Genomic DNA, 15,868 nt, shown 5'->3' on the forward strand with positions numbered 1-15,868 from the left:
GACACCCTTGTCTTGTTCCTGACTTTAGGGGAAATGCTTTCAATTTTTCACCATTGAGGATAATGTTTGCTGTGGGTTTGTCATAGATAGCTTTTATTATGTTGAGGTATGTTCCTTCTATTCCTGCTTTCTGGAGAGTTTTTATCATAAATGGATGTTGAATTTTGTCAAAGGCCTTCTCTGCATCTATTGAGATAATCATATGGTTTTTATTTTTCAATTTGTTAATGTGGTGAATTACATTGATTGATTTGCGGATATTGAAGAATCCTTGCATCCCTGGGATAAAGCCCACTTGGTCATGGTGTATGATCTTTTTAATGTGTTGTTGGATTCTGATTGCTAGAATTTTGTTGAGGATTTTTGCATCTATGTTCATCAGAGATATTGGCCTGTAGTTTTCCTTTTTTGTGACATCTTTGTCAGGTTTTGGTATTAGGGTGATGGTGGCCTCATAGAATGAGTTTGGAAGTTTACCTTCCTCTGCAATTTTCTGGAAGAGTTTGAGGAGGATAGGTGTTAGCTCTTCTCTAAATTTTTGGTAGAATTCAGCTGTGAAGCCATCTGGACCTGGGCTTTTGTTTGCTGGAAGATTTCTGATTACTGTATCAATTTCCGTGCTTGTGATGGGTCTGTTAAGATTTTCTATTTCTTCCTGGTTCAGTTTTGGAAAATTGTACTTTTCTAAGAATGTGTCCATTTCTTCCACGTTGTCCATTTTATTGGCATACAACTGCTGATAGTAGTCTCTTATGATCCTTTGTATTTCTGTGTTGTCTGTTGTGATCTCTCCATTTTCATTTCTAATTTTATTGATTTGATTTTTCTCTCTTTGCTTCTTGATGAGTCTGGCTAATGGTTTGTCAATTTTATTTATCCTTTCAAAGAACCAGCTTTTGGCTTTGTTGATTTTTGCTATGGTCTCTTTTGTTTCTTTTGCATTTATTTCTGCCCTAATTTTTAAGATTTCTTTCCTTCTACTAACTCTGGGGTTCTCCAACTCTTCCTTTTCTAGTTGCTTTAGTTGTAGAGTTAGGTTATTTATTTGACTTTTTTCTTGTTTCTTGAGGTATGCCTGTATTGCTATGAACTTTCCTCTTAGCACTGCTTTTATAGTGTCCCACAGGTTTTGGGTTGTTGTGTTTTCATTTTCATTAGTTTCTATGCATATTTTGATTTCTTTTTTGATTTCTTCTGTGATTTGTTGGTTATTCAGAAGTGTGTTGTTCAACCTCCATATGTTGGAATTTTTAATAGTTTTCCTCCTGTAATTGAGATCTAATCTTAATGCATTATGGTCAGAAAAGATGCTTGGAATGATTTCGACTTTCTTGAATTTATCAAGTTTAGATTTATGGCCCAGGATGTGATCTATCCTGGAGAAGGTTCCATGAGCACTTGAAAAAAAGGTGAAATTCGTTGTTTTGGGGTGAAATGTCCTATAGATATCAATTAGGTCTAACTGATCTAATGTATCATTTAAAGTTTGCATTTCTTTGTTAATTTTCTGTTTAGTTGATCTGTCCATAGGTGTGAGTGGGGTATTAAAGTCTCCCACTATTATTGTGTTATTGTTGATTTCCCCTTTCATACTTGTTAGCATTTGTCTTACATATTGTGGTGCTCCTATATTGGGTGCATATATATTTATAATTGTTATATCTTCTTCTTGGATTGTTCCTTTGATCATTATGTAGTGGCCTTCTTTGTCTCTTTTCACAGCCTTTGTTTTAAAGTCTATTTTATCGGATATGAGTATTGCCACTCCTGCTTTCTTTTGGTCTCTATTCGCGTGGTATATCTTTTTCCAGCCCTTCACTTTCAGTCTGTATGTGTCCCTTGTTTTGAGGTGGGTCTCTTGTAAGCAGCATATAGAGGGGTCTTGTTTTTGTATCCATTCGGCCAGTCTTTGTCTTTTGGTTGGGGCGTTCAACCCATTTACGTTTAAGGTAATTATTGATAAGTATGATCCCGTTGCCATTTACTTTATTGTTTTGGGTTCGGGTTTATACACCCTTTTCGTGTTTCCTGTCTAGAGAATATCCTTTAGAATTTGTTGGAGAGCTGGTTTGGTGGTGCTGAATTCTCTCAGCTTTTGCTTGTCTGTAAATCCTTTGATTTCTCCTTCGTATTTGAATGAGATCCTTGCTGGGTACAGTAATCTGGGCTGTAGGTTATTGTCTTTCATCACTTTAAGTATGTCTTGCCATTCCCTCCTGGCCTGAAGAGTTTCTATTGACAGATCAGCTGTTATCCTTATGGGAATCCCCTTGTGTGTTATTTGTTGTTTTTCCCTTGCTGCTTTTAATATTTGTTCTTTGTGTTTGATCTTTGTTAATTTGATTAATATGTGTCTTGGGGTGTTTCGCCTTGGGTTTATCCTATTTGGGACTCTCTGTGTTTCTTGGACTTGGGTGATTATTTCCTTCCCCATTTTAGGGAAGTTTTCAACTATTATCTCCTCAAGGATTTTCTCATGGTCTTTCTTTCTGTCTTCTTCTTCTGGGACTCCTATAATTCGAATGTTGGAGCGTTTCATATTGTCCTGGAGGTCTCTGAGATTGTCCTCATTTCTTTTAATTCGTTTTTCTTGTTTCCTCTCTGATTCATTTATTTCTACCATTCTATCTTCTATTTCACTAATCCTATCTTCTGCCTCCGTTATTCTACTATTTGTTGCCTCCAGAGAGTTTCTGATCTCATTTATTGTGTTATTCATTATATTTTGACTCTTTTTTATTTCTTCTAGGTCCTTGTTAAACCTTTCTTGCATCTTCTCAATCCTTGTCTCTAGGCTATTTATCTGTGTTTCCATTTTGATTTCAAGATTTTGAATCATTTTCACTATCAATATTCGGAATTCCTTCTCCGGTAGATTCCCTACTTCTTCCTCTTTTGTTTGGTTTGGTGGGCAACTTTCCTGTTCCTTTACCTGCTGAGTATTCCTCTGTCTCTTCATCTTGGTTATATTGCTGTGTTTGGGGTGGCCTTTTTATATTCTGATAATTTGTGGAGTTCTCTTTATTATGGAGCTTCCTCACTTTGGGTGGGGTTCTATCAGTGGCTTGTCAAGGTTTCCTGGTTAGGGAGGCTTGTGTTGGAGTTTTGGTGGGTGGAGCTGGGTTTCTTCTCTCTGGAGTGCAGTGGAGTGACCCGTAATGGGTTATGAGACATCAAAGGTTTTGGGATAATTTTGAGCTGCCTGTATATTGAGGCTCAGGGGAGTGTTCCTGTGTTGCTGGAGAATTTGGGTGGTATGTCTTGTTTTGGAACTTGTTGGCCCTTGGGTGGAGCTTGGTTTCAGTGTAGGTATGAAGGCATTTGATGAGCTCCTATTGCTTAATGTTCCCTGAATTCAAGAGTTCTCTAATGTTTTCAGGCTTTGGGTTTAAGCTTCCTGCTTCTGGTTTTCAGTTTTATTTTTACAGTAGCCTCTAGACTTCTCCATCTATACAGCACCTATGATAAAACATCTAGGTTAAAGATGAAAAGTTTCTCCACATTGAAGGACACTCAGAGAGGTTCACTGAGTTACAAGGAGAAGAGAAGATGGAGGGGGTAGTTAGAGGTAACTGGAATGAGATGCGGTGAGATCAAGAGAGGAGAGAGCAAGCTAGCCAGTAGTCACTTCCTTATGTGCGCTCTATAGTCTGGACCGCTCAGAGGTATTTACAGAGTTATACGGGGAAGAGGAGAGGGAGGAAGTAGACAGAGGTGACCAGGAGGATAAGAGAGAGGAATGAGTAGGAGAGAGACAAATCCTGCCAGTAACCAGTTCCTTAGGTGTTCTCTACCGTCTGGAACACACAGAGATTCACAGAGTTGGATAGAGAAGAGATGGGGGAGAAAAGAGACAGAGGCCACCTGGTGGAGAAAAAGGAGAGTCCAGAGGAGGAGAGAGTGGTCAAGCCAGTAATCTCGCTCTCAGGTAAACTTGGGTAGTGAAGTTTGGGTTTTTAAATGTACAAAATTGACAACAAAAACCTAAGAGCAAAGATTAAAAATCTGGAGTAGAGGTTGGATTTTCAAAGATACAATATTAAAGAAAAGCAGAAGGAAAAAGGAAGAAAGAAAAAAAAAGAATTATTAAAAAACAAACAAACAAAAAAAAAACAAAACAAAACACCAACAACCATCCAAAGAGTATATATGGTGTTTGCCTTAAAAAAAAAAAAAAAAAGTCTTTTTTTTTAAAAAAAAATAGTAATGCTAGGTTATAGAAATAAAAATTAGAGGAGAAATAGAAGACTTAACAATTAAAAAAAAGCTCGGAAAAAAAAGGGAAAAAAAAAGCAAAAAGCAAAAAAAAAGAATGATTTTAAAAATATTAAAAAATTAAAAATATATCTGGCTCTTCTCTGATGTTATGGGCCGTGTGGGCTCACTTCCAAGGTGGTTCCCTCTGATTAACTTCTTCTGTTTGCTGGTTTTTAGGCTCACTAGTTCAGTCGCGCTGTGGGGAGGGGGGATGCTGCAAACAAATAGCACTGTCGTGTGTACACAGTATCTCTGCCCCGCTTGACCTGTCCTTTCTCGCGGCGCACAAACCGCTCCAGCTCTACGATGCTCAGCCGGGAACCGTCTGGGGCCGGCCCTAGGCTGCGCGCACTTCCCCCGTCCAAGCCGCTCAGGTTCGGCCCTCAGGCAGCCCTCAGAGGCACAAATGCGGCTGGGACTGTGCTTTGTGCCCTTCCCAGGTCCGAGTAGCTCAGGAGTTTGGCGAGCGCGATCGCCGGGGCTTGTCACCTTTTCCGCCGCTGCTGCTCAGCTTTCTGGGTGGACCGCTGGCGCACCCCGTGAGGCAGACTGTGACTGTCCAGCACCCCCAGAAGTCTTAGCAAAGGAGCCTGCTTGCAGTTAGGTAAGTAAAGTCTCTCCGGGTCTGCAATTGCCCCTTTCCAGTCCTTACGGCTCTGGCTGCCTGTCCCCGGCGGGGAATGGTCTGCAGCCGGCTTTTTCCGCTCCGTCCTTTGTTCTGTGCTCAGTCCTGGCGGCGTCTTATGTTCGAGCTTTTCGCGTGGTAGCTATCCCACAGTCTGGTTTGCTAGCCCAGGTTAGATCGTTCTGGTTGCGCGTGGGGCATTCCTGCCCGATTCTTGCAAAGCTCTGCAGCCCGCGCCTCCCGCGCGTCCCTGCCCTGCCCCCACTTCCCAATGGCGGATGCAGGCGTCTGTGCTGCTTTTCCGCTGGGGGAGTTACTGGTGGGCTTGTAATCTCTTGGTTTTAATTATTTATCTATTTTTCCTTCCTGTTATGTTGCCCTCTGTGTTTCCAAGGCTCGCCACAGACTCGGCAGGGAGAGTGTTTCCTGGTGTTTGGAAACCTCTCTTCTTAAAATTCCCTTCCCGGGACGGGCTTCCCTTCTCGGGACGGAGCTCCCTCCCCACCTCCTTTGTCTCCTTTTTCGTCTTTTATATTTTTTCCTACCTGTTTTTGAAGACAATGGTCTGCTTTTCTGGTTGCCTGATGTCCTCTGCCAGCCTACAGAAGTTGTTTTGTGGAGTTTGCTCGGCGTTGAAATGTTCTTTTGAGGAATTTGTGAGGGAGAACGTGATCTTCCCGTCCTATTCCTCCGCCATCTTTCCCTTTGTTCTTCTCTCTTGCTTTTCATTTCTCTTCTTTTCATAGCTATTTGTAAGGTCTCCTCAGACAGCCATTTTGCTTTTTTGCATTTCTTTTTCTTCGGGATGGTCTTGATCCCTGTTTCCTGTACAATGTCACGAACCTCCATTGACAGTTCATCAGGCACTCTGTCTATCAGATATAGTCTCTTAAATGTATTTCTCACTTCCACTATATAATTGTAAGGGATTTGATTTACACTGGACTGGGAAACAGGCTCTTGGAGGGCACAGTCAACCATTTTGCCTTTTTGCATTTCTTTTTTTGGGGATTGGTCTTGATCACTGCCTCCTGTACAGTGTCATGAACCTCCATCCATAGTTCTACTCCCATATTTTATTTAAAAGTAGATATTTTTTAAAAAGTAGATGTTTAACTTCCAAGTATTTTAAGTTTCTTAAAATCTTCTTGCTATTAATTTCTAACAATTATAAATACTTATAGATTATTTGAGACAAGTTTGATCTATCTACCTTAGTATAATTCTGTGTGCACTTGAAAAGATGTGTACTATACTGTTGTAGAATGTAATCAAGTGATTTTATAATTAAGTTATTTAATAAAGCTGTTTAAGTTTTCTATATTGCTACTGCTTTTCTGTCTAGTATTCTGGCAACTGTTGAGAGATACATCATATATTTTTAAACTCTGCTTTTAGATGTATAACAGTTTAGTATTGCTATATTCTTCTGATGACTTGATAACTTTATCATTATAAAATAACCTTCATTATCTCTTGTTATATTCTATGCTTTGAAACTTGCTTTCCCTGATATTAATATAGCTACACAATCATGGCATCTCTTTTTCTATTATTTTGCTTTCAACCTATCTCTGCCTTATTTAGAGTGCAATGCCTGGATGCGTAATGGCACCTTAGCTGGATTTTGTTGTATGCAATTTGACAAATTTTGCCAAAACGTTTCATTGGTAACTTTGAATATTATTTAATGATTTATTTTAAAATTATTTAGGGAATAAATGAGCTTATAAACAGCTACATATTGTAAATATAAGAAAAGTTTAGGGTTTAGGCTGAGCAAAAGAATTCCGTGAGTAAAATGATGGTGCTTTAATAATAGCAACTGTCACATTGGTAACATAATAACAAACATAATATTTATCACACGTATCTCACTCACACAAGTTAATGCCTTTAAAACAGCATACAAGGTCCTCATTGTCTGTCCCTACCCCAAGTCCAACGTCTTTCTGCCAACCATATCATTCTAACTTTTTACTTCTCTGACCACCTTTTCCTTATTTACCAGCCTTCAGTCACACTGGCTTCTCTTTCTCAAAATAATCTTTTGCCTCAGGGTACTTGCTGTTTCCTCTGCCTGAAACTTTCTTCTAGTTGATATCTTATCTGCAGGGCAATTCCCTCAACTTCTTCAGGACCTTGTCAAATACCAAAGATTTCTTCCATAATTCTACCATTTTAACACAAGAAATTTTCATATACATTTTACATTTATATATAGTGTTCTATATGCTATTAATAGAAATTAATGCCACAGCAAATGACTTGTAGAATCTCAGTCACCTGGCCAGAGATTAGGCCTGAGCCTTTGGAGTGGAAGCACTCAGTCCAGGACCCTTGGCTGCTGGAGAACTCCTGAGCCCAGGGAGTACTAGTGAGAACTCCCAGAAAGGGCTCTGTCTGTATATAAGACCAGCATCACTGGACTGCCAGTAGCACCCAGCGTAGAACGCCTCACTCAAACAAGCAAGATAAAAACACAAACCCAATTATCAGCAGACAGGATTTCCACAGACACTCCAAAACATACCACCTCACACAACCCTGTTCATCAGAGGGGGAAAAAAAAAAACAAAACTCACCTCCTCCAACCAGAATGCAGGCACAAGTCACACCCAACATGAAGCCTACAAAAATGACTAGACCAACTTTACCCACAGAGGGCAGAAAACAAAAGGAAGAAGGAATATGGCCCTAATGCCTGTGAAGAGAAGACCTCAAACCAGTAAGTCAGAAAAAAATGAAAAGAGAAACGGTGCACAGATGAAGGAACAAGGGAGAAACTCTCAAGCCCAAATAAATGAAGAGGGAATGGGCAAGTTATCTGAAAAAGAATTCAGAGTAATGACAGTAAAGGTGATCCAAACTCTTGAAAACAGAATGGAGAAAATGCAAGAATCAATGAACACATTTAGCAAGGACCTAGAAGAAATAAAGAATAAACAAACAGAAGTGAATAACATAATTACTGAAATTAAAAACACTCTGGAAGGAATCAATAGTAGAATAACTGAGGCAGAAAAATGGATACATGAGCTGGAAGACAAAATGGTAGAAATAATTGCTGAAGAGCAGAATAAAGGAAAAACAATGAAAATAATTGAGGACAGTCCTAGAGACCTCTGGGACGATATTAAATGTACCAACGTGTGAATTACAGGGGTCTCAGAAGAAGAGAAAAAGAAAGGGTCAGAGAAAATTTTTGAAGAAATTATAGATGAAAACTTCCCCAATATGGAAAATGAAATAGTCAATCAAGTCCAAGAAGCACAGAGTATCCCACACAGAATAACCCCAAGGAGAAACACGCTGAGATACACACTAATCAAACTAATCAAGGTTAAACACAAAGGAAGAATATTAAAAGCAGCAAGGAAGAAGCAACAAGTTAACATACGAGGGAAACTCCATACCATTAACAACTGAAATCTTTCAGCAGGATCTCTGCAGGTTAGAAGGGAATGGCAGGACATAAATTTAAAGTACTGAAAGGGAGAAATCTACAACCAGGATTACTCTACTTGGCAAGGATCTCATTCAAAACTGATGAAGAAATCAAAAGCTTTACAGACAAGTAAAAGTTAAGACAATTTAGCACCACTAAATCAGATTTCAAGAAATGTTAAAGGGACTTCTATAGGCAGGAACAAAAAAGAAGGAAACTATTTTCAAAAACAAACCCCAAACAATTTAAAAAAATATCAATAGGAACATATATATATATCAATAATTATTTTAAATACAATGTATAAAATGCTCCAACCAAAAGACAGACTGGATGAATGGATATAAAAATAATAACCATATACATTTCTGGCACAAAAACAAAAATTCTGATCAATGGAACAAGATACAAGGCCCAAAGATAAACCCAAGCACCTATAGGCAACGTATCTTTGACAAAGGAGGCAAGTATATACAATGGATAAAAGATAGTCTCTTCAGTAAGTGGTCCTGGGAGAACTGCATAGCTATGTGTAAAAGAATGAAGGTAGAACACTTCCTATCACCACACACAAAGATAAACCTAAGCTAAATATAAGACCAGAAATTAGAAAACTTTTCGAGGAAAATATAGGCAGAACTCTATCTGACATAAATTACAAGATCCTCTATGACCCATCTCCTAGAATAATGGAAATTCAAAAAAAAAAAAAAAGGAATCTGATGAAAAGTTTTGCACAGCAAAGGAAACTATAAGCAAGGTGAAAAGACAACCCTCAGAATGGGAGAAAATAATAGCAAAGGAAACAACTGACAAAGGATTAATCTTGGTGGGGAATGTAACCTGATACAGCCACTATGGAAGACAGTATGGAGATTCCTTAGAAAACTAGGAACAAAACTACCATACGACCCAGTAATCCTATTACTAGGCATATACCTTGAGGAAACCAAAATTTAAAAACACGTATGTACCCCAATGTTTACTGAAGCACTATTTACACTAGCTAGGTCATGGAAGCAACCTAGATGTCTGTCAACATATAAATGGATAAAGAAGCTGCGGTACATATACACAACAGAATATTAGTCACAAAAAGGAATAAATTTGAGTCAGCTCTAATGAGGTGGATGAACCTAGAGCCTGTTATGCTCTTCTACCTAGAGCTGTGGGAAGGGGTGGGAGGTGGGACGGAGGTTCAAGAGGGAGGGGACACACGTATACCTGTGGCTGATTGATGCTGATGTATAGTAGAAACCAACACAATATTGTAAAGCAATTATCCATCAATTAAAGATAAACAAATAAAAGAGTACATAACATGAACATTATGAAAAAATAAGTGGAAAAATTGTGACAAAAATAAATATACAACCTGAACATCCACATTTATTCTAGTGGAAAATCCTTCAGATAACAGAATAATCCAACCAATCCACCCTAAAGGAAATCAGTCCTGAATATTCACTGGAAGGACTGATGCTCAAGCTGAAACTCCAACACTTTGCCCACCTGATACAAAGAACTGATTCACTGGAAAAGATCCTGATGCTCAGAAAGATGGAAGGCAGGGGAAGGGGACAACAGAGGAAGAGATGGTTGGATGGCATCACCAACTCAACAGACATGAGTCTGAGTAAACTCCAGGAGTTGGTGATGGACAGGGAGGCCTGGTGTGCTGCAGTCCATAGAGTCACAAAGAGTCAGACATGACTGAGCGACTGAACTGAACTGAACTAAACTTTCTACCATGGAACACTGCTGGGAGGCTCCATATTGGAGAACTCTATCCCACCCATTATTGCTACAAGGTTACATACCATCTTGGCAAATAAATGGCAATGAAAACAGTGACAGACTTTATATATTTTGGGGCTCCAAAATCACTGCAGATGGTGACTGCAGCCATGAAATTAAAAGATGCTTGTTCCTTGGAAGAAAACCTATGACCAACCTAGACAGCATATTAAAAAGCAGAGACATAACTTAGATGACAAACGTCTGTCTAGTCAAAGCTATGGTTTATGCAGTAGTCATCTATGGATGTGAGAGTTGGACTATAAAGAAAGCTGAGCACTGAAGAATTGGTGCTTTTGAATTGTGGTATTGGGGAAGACTCTTGAGAGTCCCTTGGACTGCAAGGAGATCCAACCAGTCCATCCTAAAGGAAATCAGTCTGAGTATTCATTGGAAGGACTGATGCTGAAGCTCAAACTCCAATACTTTGGCCACCTAATGCGGAGAACAGACTTATTGGAAAAGACCCTGATGCTGGAAAAGATTGAAGGCAGGAGTAGAAGGGGATGTGAGATGGTTGGATGGCATCACCGACTAGATGGACATGAGTTTGGATAGACTCTGGGAGTTGGTGATGGACAGCGAGGCTTGGCGTGCTGCAGTCCAGGGGGTTGCAAACAGTCAGACATGACTGAGCAACTGAACTGAACTGAACTACATGCCATTGGTGGCTGGCACCAGTTCTAGGACCCACTGGCTAGTGCAGTCACCTGTGCAAGGTCCATTTATGGCCACCACCAACTAGGCAACTACAGTCTGAGATAGGACCTGGCAGCCAACCAGGCCAGAGCCACTCCTGCACACCAGCATGTCCACAGTAACTGGTCCTGACACAGTGAAGGACCCGGCAGCCCATACATGGGGCAGCCTAGAGCATCTAACTCTGAAGACCAGAGAGGTATCTGTTACTAGGCCCCACAGAACATCTCCTTTATAAGGCCATGTCTACAAGATCAGGAAATGTAACCAGCATACCTAATACACAGAAATAAGCACAGAGAATCAGGTAGAATGAGGAGACAGAGGAACATGTTCCAGATGAAGGAACAGGGCGAAACCTCAAAGGATGTATCAATAAGCAATTTAGGAAAGGATTCAATGTACCAATCACAAAGATGCTCAAAAAATGCAGAAGAATGGAAGAACACAGAAGTTTAACAAAGAGTTGGAAAATATAAAAGGGAATTAAACAGAGCATAAGAATACAATGAGTAAAATAAAAATGAGTTAAAAGGAGTCAACAAAAGATAAATTGATACATAGAAACAGAACAGTGAACTGTGAGACAGAGTAATGGAAATCAAACCATCTGAACAGAAAAGAAGGAATTAACAAAATGAGAATAACTTAAGACACCTCCGAGACAACATCAAGTATACAAGCTTTCATATTACAGGGGTTCCAGGAGTAGAAAAGAGAGAGAAAGAGGCAGAGAACTTATTTGAAAAAATAATAGCTGAAAACTCCACTAACATGGCAAAGGAAAAAAGCACCCATATCCAGGAAGGACAGAATCAAAAATAAGATGAGCCCAAAGATAGCCTCAGATATGCAAATGACACCACCCTTATGGCAGAAAGCGAAGAAGAGCTAAAAAGCCTCTTGATGAAAGTGAAAGAGGAGAGTGAAAAAGTTGGCTTAAAGCTCAAAATTCAGAAAACGAAGATCATGGCATCCGGTCCCATCACTTCATGGTAAATAGATGGGGAAACAGTGGAAACAGTGTCAGACTTTATTTTTGGGGGCTCCAAAATCACTGCAGATGGTGACTGCAGCCATGAAATTAAAAGATGCTTACTCCTTGGAAGAAAAGTTATGAGCAACCTAGACAGCATATTCAAAAGCAGAGACATTACTTTGTTGACTAAGGTCCGTCTAGTCAAGGCTATGGTTTTTCCTGTGGTCATGTATGGATGTGAGAGTTGGACTGTGAAGAAGGCTGAGTGCCGAAGAATTGATGCTTCTGAAGTGTGGTGTTGGAGAAGACTCTTGAGAGTCCCTTGGACTGCAAGGAGATCCAACCAGTCCATTCTGAGGGAGATCAACCTGGGATTTCTTTGGAAGGAATGATGCTAAAGCTGAAGCTCCAGTACTTTGGACACCTCATGTGAAGAGTTGACTCTGATGCTGGGAGGGATTGGGGGCAGGAAGAGAAGGGGACAACCGAGGATGAGATGGCTGGATGGCATCACGGACTCGATGGACGTGAGTCTGAGTGAACTCCAGGAGATGGTAACGGACAGGGAGGCCTGGAGTGCTCCGATTCATGGGTCGCAAAAAGTCGGACACGACTGAGCGACTGAATTGAACTGAACTGAACTGAAAGATAGCCATACTAAAAATTAATGCAAAATGGCAAAAATGAAGATAAGGAGAGAATTTTAAAAGCAGCAAGAGAAAAGCAGTTAGTTATACAAAAAGAACCCCCATAAGTCTATTTGTTAATTTTTCAGCAGTAACTTTGCAAGCCAAAAGAGCTTAGCATGATGTATTCAAACTGATGAAAGAATAAAACCTACAATCAAGAATACTCTATCTGACAAAGTAATCATTCATTACAAGGACAGATAGAGTTTTATGGAAAAGCAAAAGCTAAAATAGTTCATGCACCACTAACTCAGTGTTACAATAAATATTAAAGGGACTTCTCTAAAGAGAAAACACAACTGGAAACATAAAATTATGAAAGGAAAAATCTCTTTGTTAAAGGCAAACATGGAATAAAGGCAGTGCATCCATCACTTATAAAGCTAACAGGAATGTTAACAGACAAAAGAAGTAAAATCACCTATATCCACCAACAGACAGCACCACCAACTCAATGGACATTAATTTGAGCAAGCTCTAGGAGTTGGTGATAAACAGGGAAATCTGGCGTGCAGCAGTCCATGGGGTCACTAAGATTCAGACTGTGTGACTGAACTGAACTGAGAGGCAAATAAAAACGGAAATCCAAAATCTATTAAACACAGCTAAAGTAGTTCTAAGACAGACAAGTTTATAGCAATACTAGCCTACTGCAGGAAACAAGAAAATCTCAAATAAACAATCTAATGCCACACCTGAAGGAACTACCTAAAGGAAAACAGAAATCTAAAGTTAGTAGAAGAAAAGACATCACTAAGATTAGAGCAGAAATACACAAAATGAGACTTAAAAGAAAACAATAGAAAAGATTAACGAAACAGATGGTTCTTGGAAAAGATAAATTGATAAATTAGCCAGAAGTATCAAGAAAAAAGAGAGTGTATAATCAATAAAATAAAAAACAAAAATAGAAAAGTTACACCTGACACCACAGAAATACAAAGGATCATAAGAGGTTACTAGAAACAATTTTATGCCAATAAAATGAACAACCTAGAAGAAATGCACAAATTCCTGTACTCTGTAACCCCCCAAGATTGAACCAGGAAAAACAGAAAATATAAACAGACCAATTTCCAGTAAATGAAATGGAATCAGAAAAAAAAAAAAAAATCTACGAAAACAAAACTCCAGAACCAGAAGTTTTCACAGGTGAATTTTACCAACCACGTCAAGAAGAGTTAACACCTATCTTTCTCAAACTATTCCAAAAAATTGTAGAGGAAGGAACACTTCTGAACACATCATAAGGCCAGCATCACCCTGATACAAAAAATCAGACAAAGATACCACAAAAAAAAAGAAAAAAGAAAATTACAGGTTAATATCACTAATGAAATCTGAGGAAACCAAATCCAACAATACATTAGAAGGGTCATACAGTATGATCAAATGGGATTTATCCCAGGATGCAAGGGTTTTCAGCATCTGCAAATAAATCAATGTGGTACACCACATTAACAAATTACAACAAAAAACCATATGACAATATCAGTAAACCAAGAAAAATCTTCTGACAAAATTCAACATGATAAAAACTCTCAACAAAGTGGGCAAAGAGAAAATACCTCAACATATTAAAGGCCATATATGACAAGGCCACAGTTAACATCATAGTCAATGGTGAAGATTTGAAAGCATTTTCTCTAAGATCTGGGGCTAGACGGCAATGCCCATTCTCTTTTATTCAATATAGTACTGGAAGTGCTACACACAGCAATCAGACAAGAAAGAGAAATAAAAGGAATGCAAGTTGGAAAAGAAGGGAAACTGTCACTGTTTGCAGATGTCATGATACTATATATAGACTATGTTATTAACACCCAATAACAACACCAAAACATTGCTGGAAGTTACCAATGAATTCAGTAAAGTTGCAGGACACAAAATTAATATGCAGGCATCTATTGTGTTTCTATGCACTTATATAAAGTATCAGAAAGAGAAATTAAGAAAACAATCCCACTTAAAATTACATAAAAAAGAATAAAATGACTAGGAATAAATCTAAGGAGGTAAAAAACTTGTACTTGGAAAACTAAGACACTGATGAATGAAACTAAAGACAACAGAAACAAATGGAAACAAATATTGTTCTCATGGATTGGAAGAGTTAATATTATTAAAATGATGACAAAACCCAAGGCAATCTTCATATTCAATGCAACCTTATCAAAATCCCCATGGCATTTTTTTTAATAGAACTAGAACAAAAAATTCTAAAATATGTATGGCAACATAAAAGATCCTGAGTACTCAAATCAAGCTTGAGAAAGCTTGAGAAAGCTGGAATGACACTCCCTAATTTAAAACTACACTACAAAGCTACAGTAATCAAAACAGCATGGTACTAATAGAAACCAGACACATAATTCAAATGGAACAGAATAGAAAACCCAGAAATAGAACAGAATAGAAAAATCCAAAAACTCACACTTACATGGACAATTAATCTATGCCAAAATAAATGATTGAGAAAAGACAGCCTCTTCAGTAAACAGACAGCTACATTCAAAAGAGTCAAACCAGACTACTTTCTCATACCATATACAAATATAAACTAAAAATGGATTAATAACTTAAATACAAAGCCTGAAATCACAAAACATAGAATAATACATAGGCAGTATGCTCATTGATATTAGTGTTAGCAGTATTTTCTGGGTCTTTCTCCTCAGGGCAGGGAAAACAAAACTAAATAAATGAGACTATATCAAGCTAAAAAGCTTCTGCACAGTGAAGCAAAGTATCAGCAAAACCAAAAGGCAGCCTACAGAAAGGAAAGAAAATATTTGTAAATGATACATCTGATAAGGGATTAATGTCCAAAATATACAAAGGACTCATACAACCCCACACAGAAAAATTGTTTTAGAGAACCTGAATAGACATTTTCCCAAACAAGATACAGAGATGGCAAGTGGACATATGAAAAGATGCTCAACATTTCTAATCAGGGAAATGAAAATCAAAAAACTACAGTAAGAGACTATTGCACACCTGTCAGAAGAGCCTCATTAAAGAGATACTGACTGGTGATGAGGAATGGAAAAAATGGGAGCACTCGTGCACTGTGGGTGGGATTATAAATTGATGCAGCCATTATAGAAACATATAGAAACAGTGTGAAGATTCCTCAGAAAAGTACAAATAGAACTGCCACGTGAAAAAGTGAAAATGTTAGTTGGTCAGTCATGTCTGACATGGCCTGTGACCCGCCTGAATCCTCTGTTCATGGAATTCTCCAGGCAAGAATACTGGACTGGGTAGCCATTCCCTTCTCTGGGGGATCATCTCAACTCAGGAATCAAATTGCAGGCAGATTCTTTACCATCTGAGCCACCAAGTAGCACCAGAACTGCCATATGATCCAG

General features: G+C 38.7%; 1 protein-coding gene across 3 annotated transcripts in view; it reads right to left on the reverse strand.

Annotated features, from left to right (window-relative positions):
• The window catches only part of DYNC2H1 (dynein cytoplasmic 2 heavy chain 1), a 493,166-nt gene that overhangs the window by 133,501 nt on the left and 343,797 nt on the right, over positions 1-15,868 (reverse strand). The window lies entirely within an intron of this gene.

Source organism: Ovis canadensis, chromosome 15, assembly GCF_042477335.2.
Source record: "Ovis canadensis isolate MfBH-ARS-UI-01 breed Bighorn chromosome 15, ARS-UI_OviCan_v2, whole genome shotgun sequence".
Taxonomy (NCBI): domain Eukaryota; kingdom Metazoa; phylum Chordata; class Mammalia; order Artiodactyla; family Bovidae; genus Ovis; species Ovis canadensis.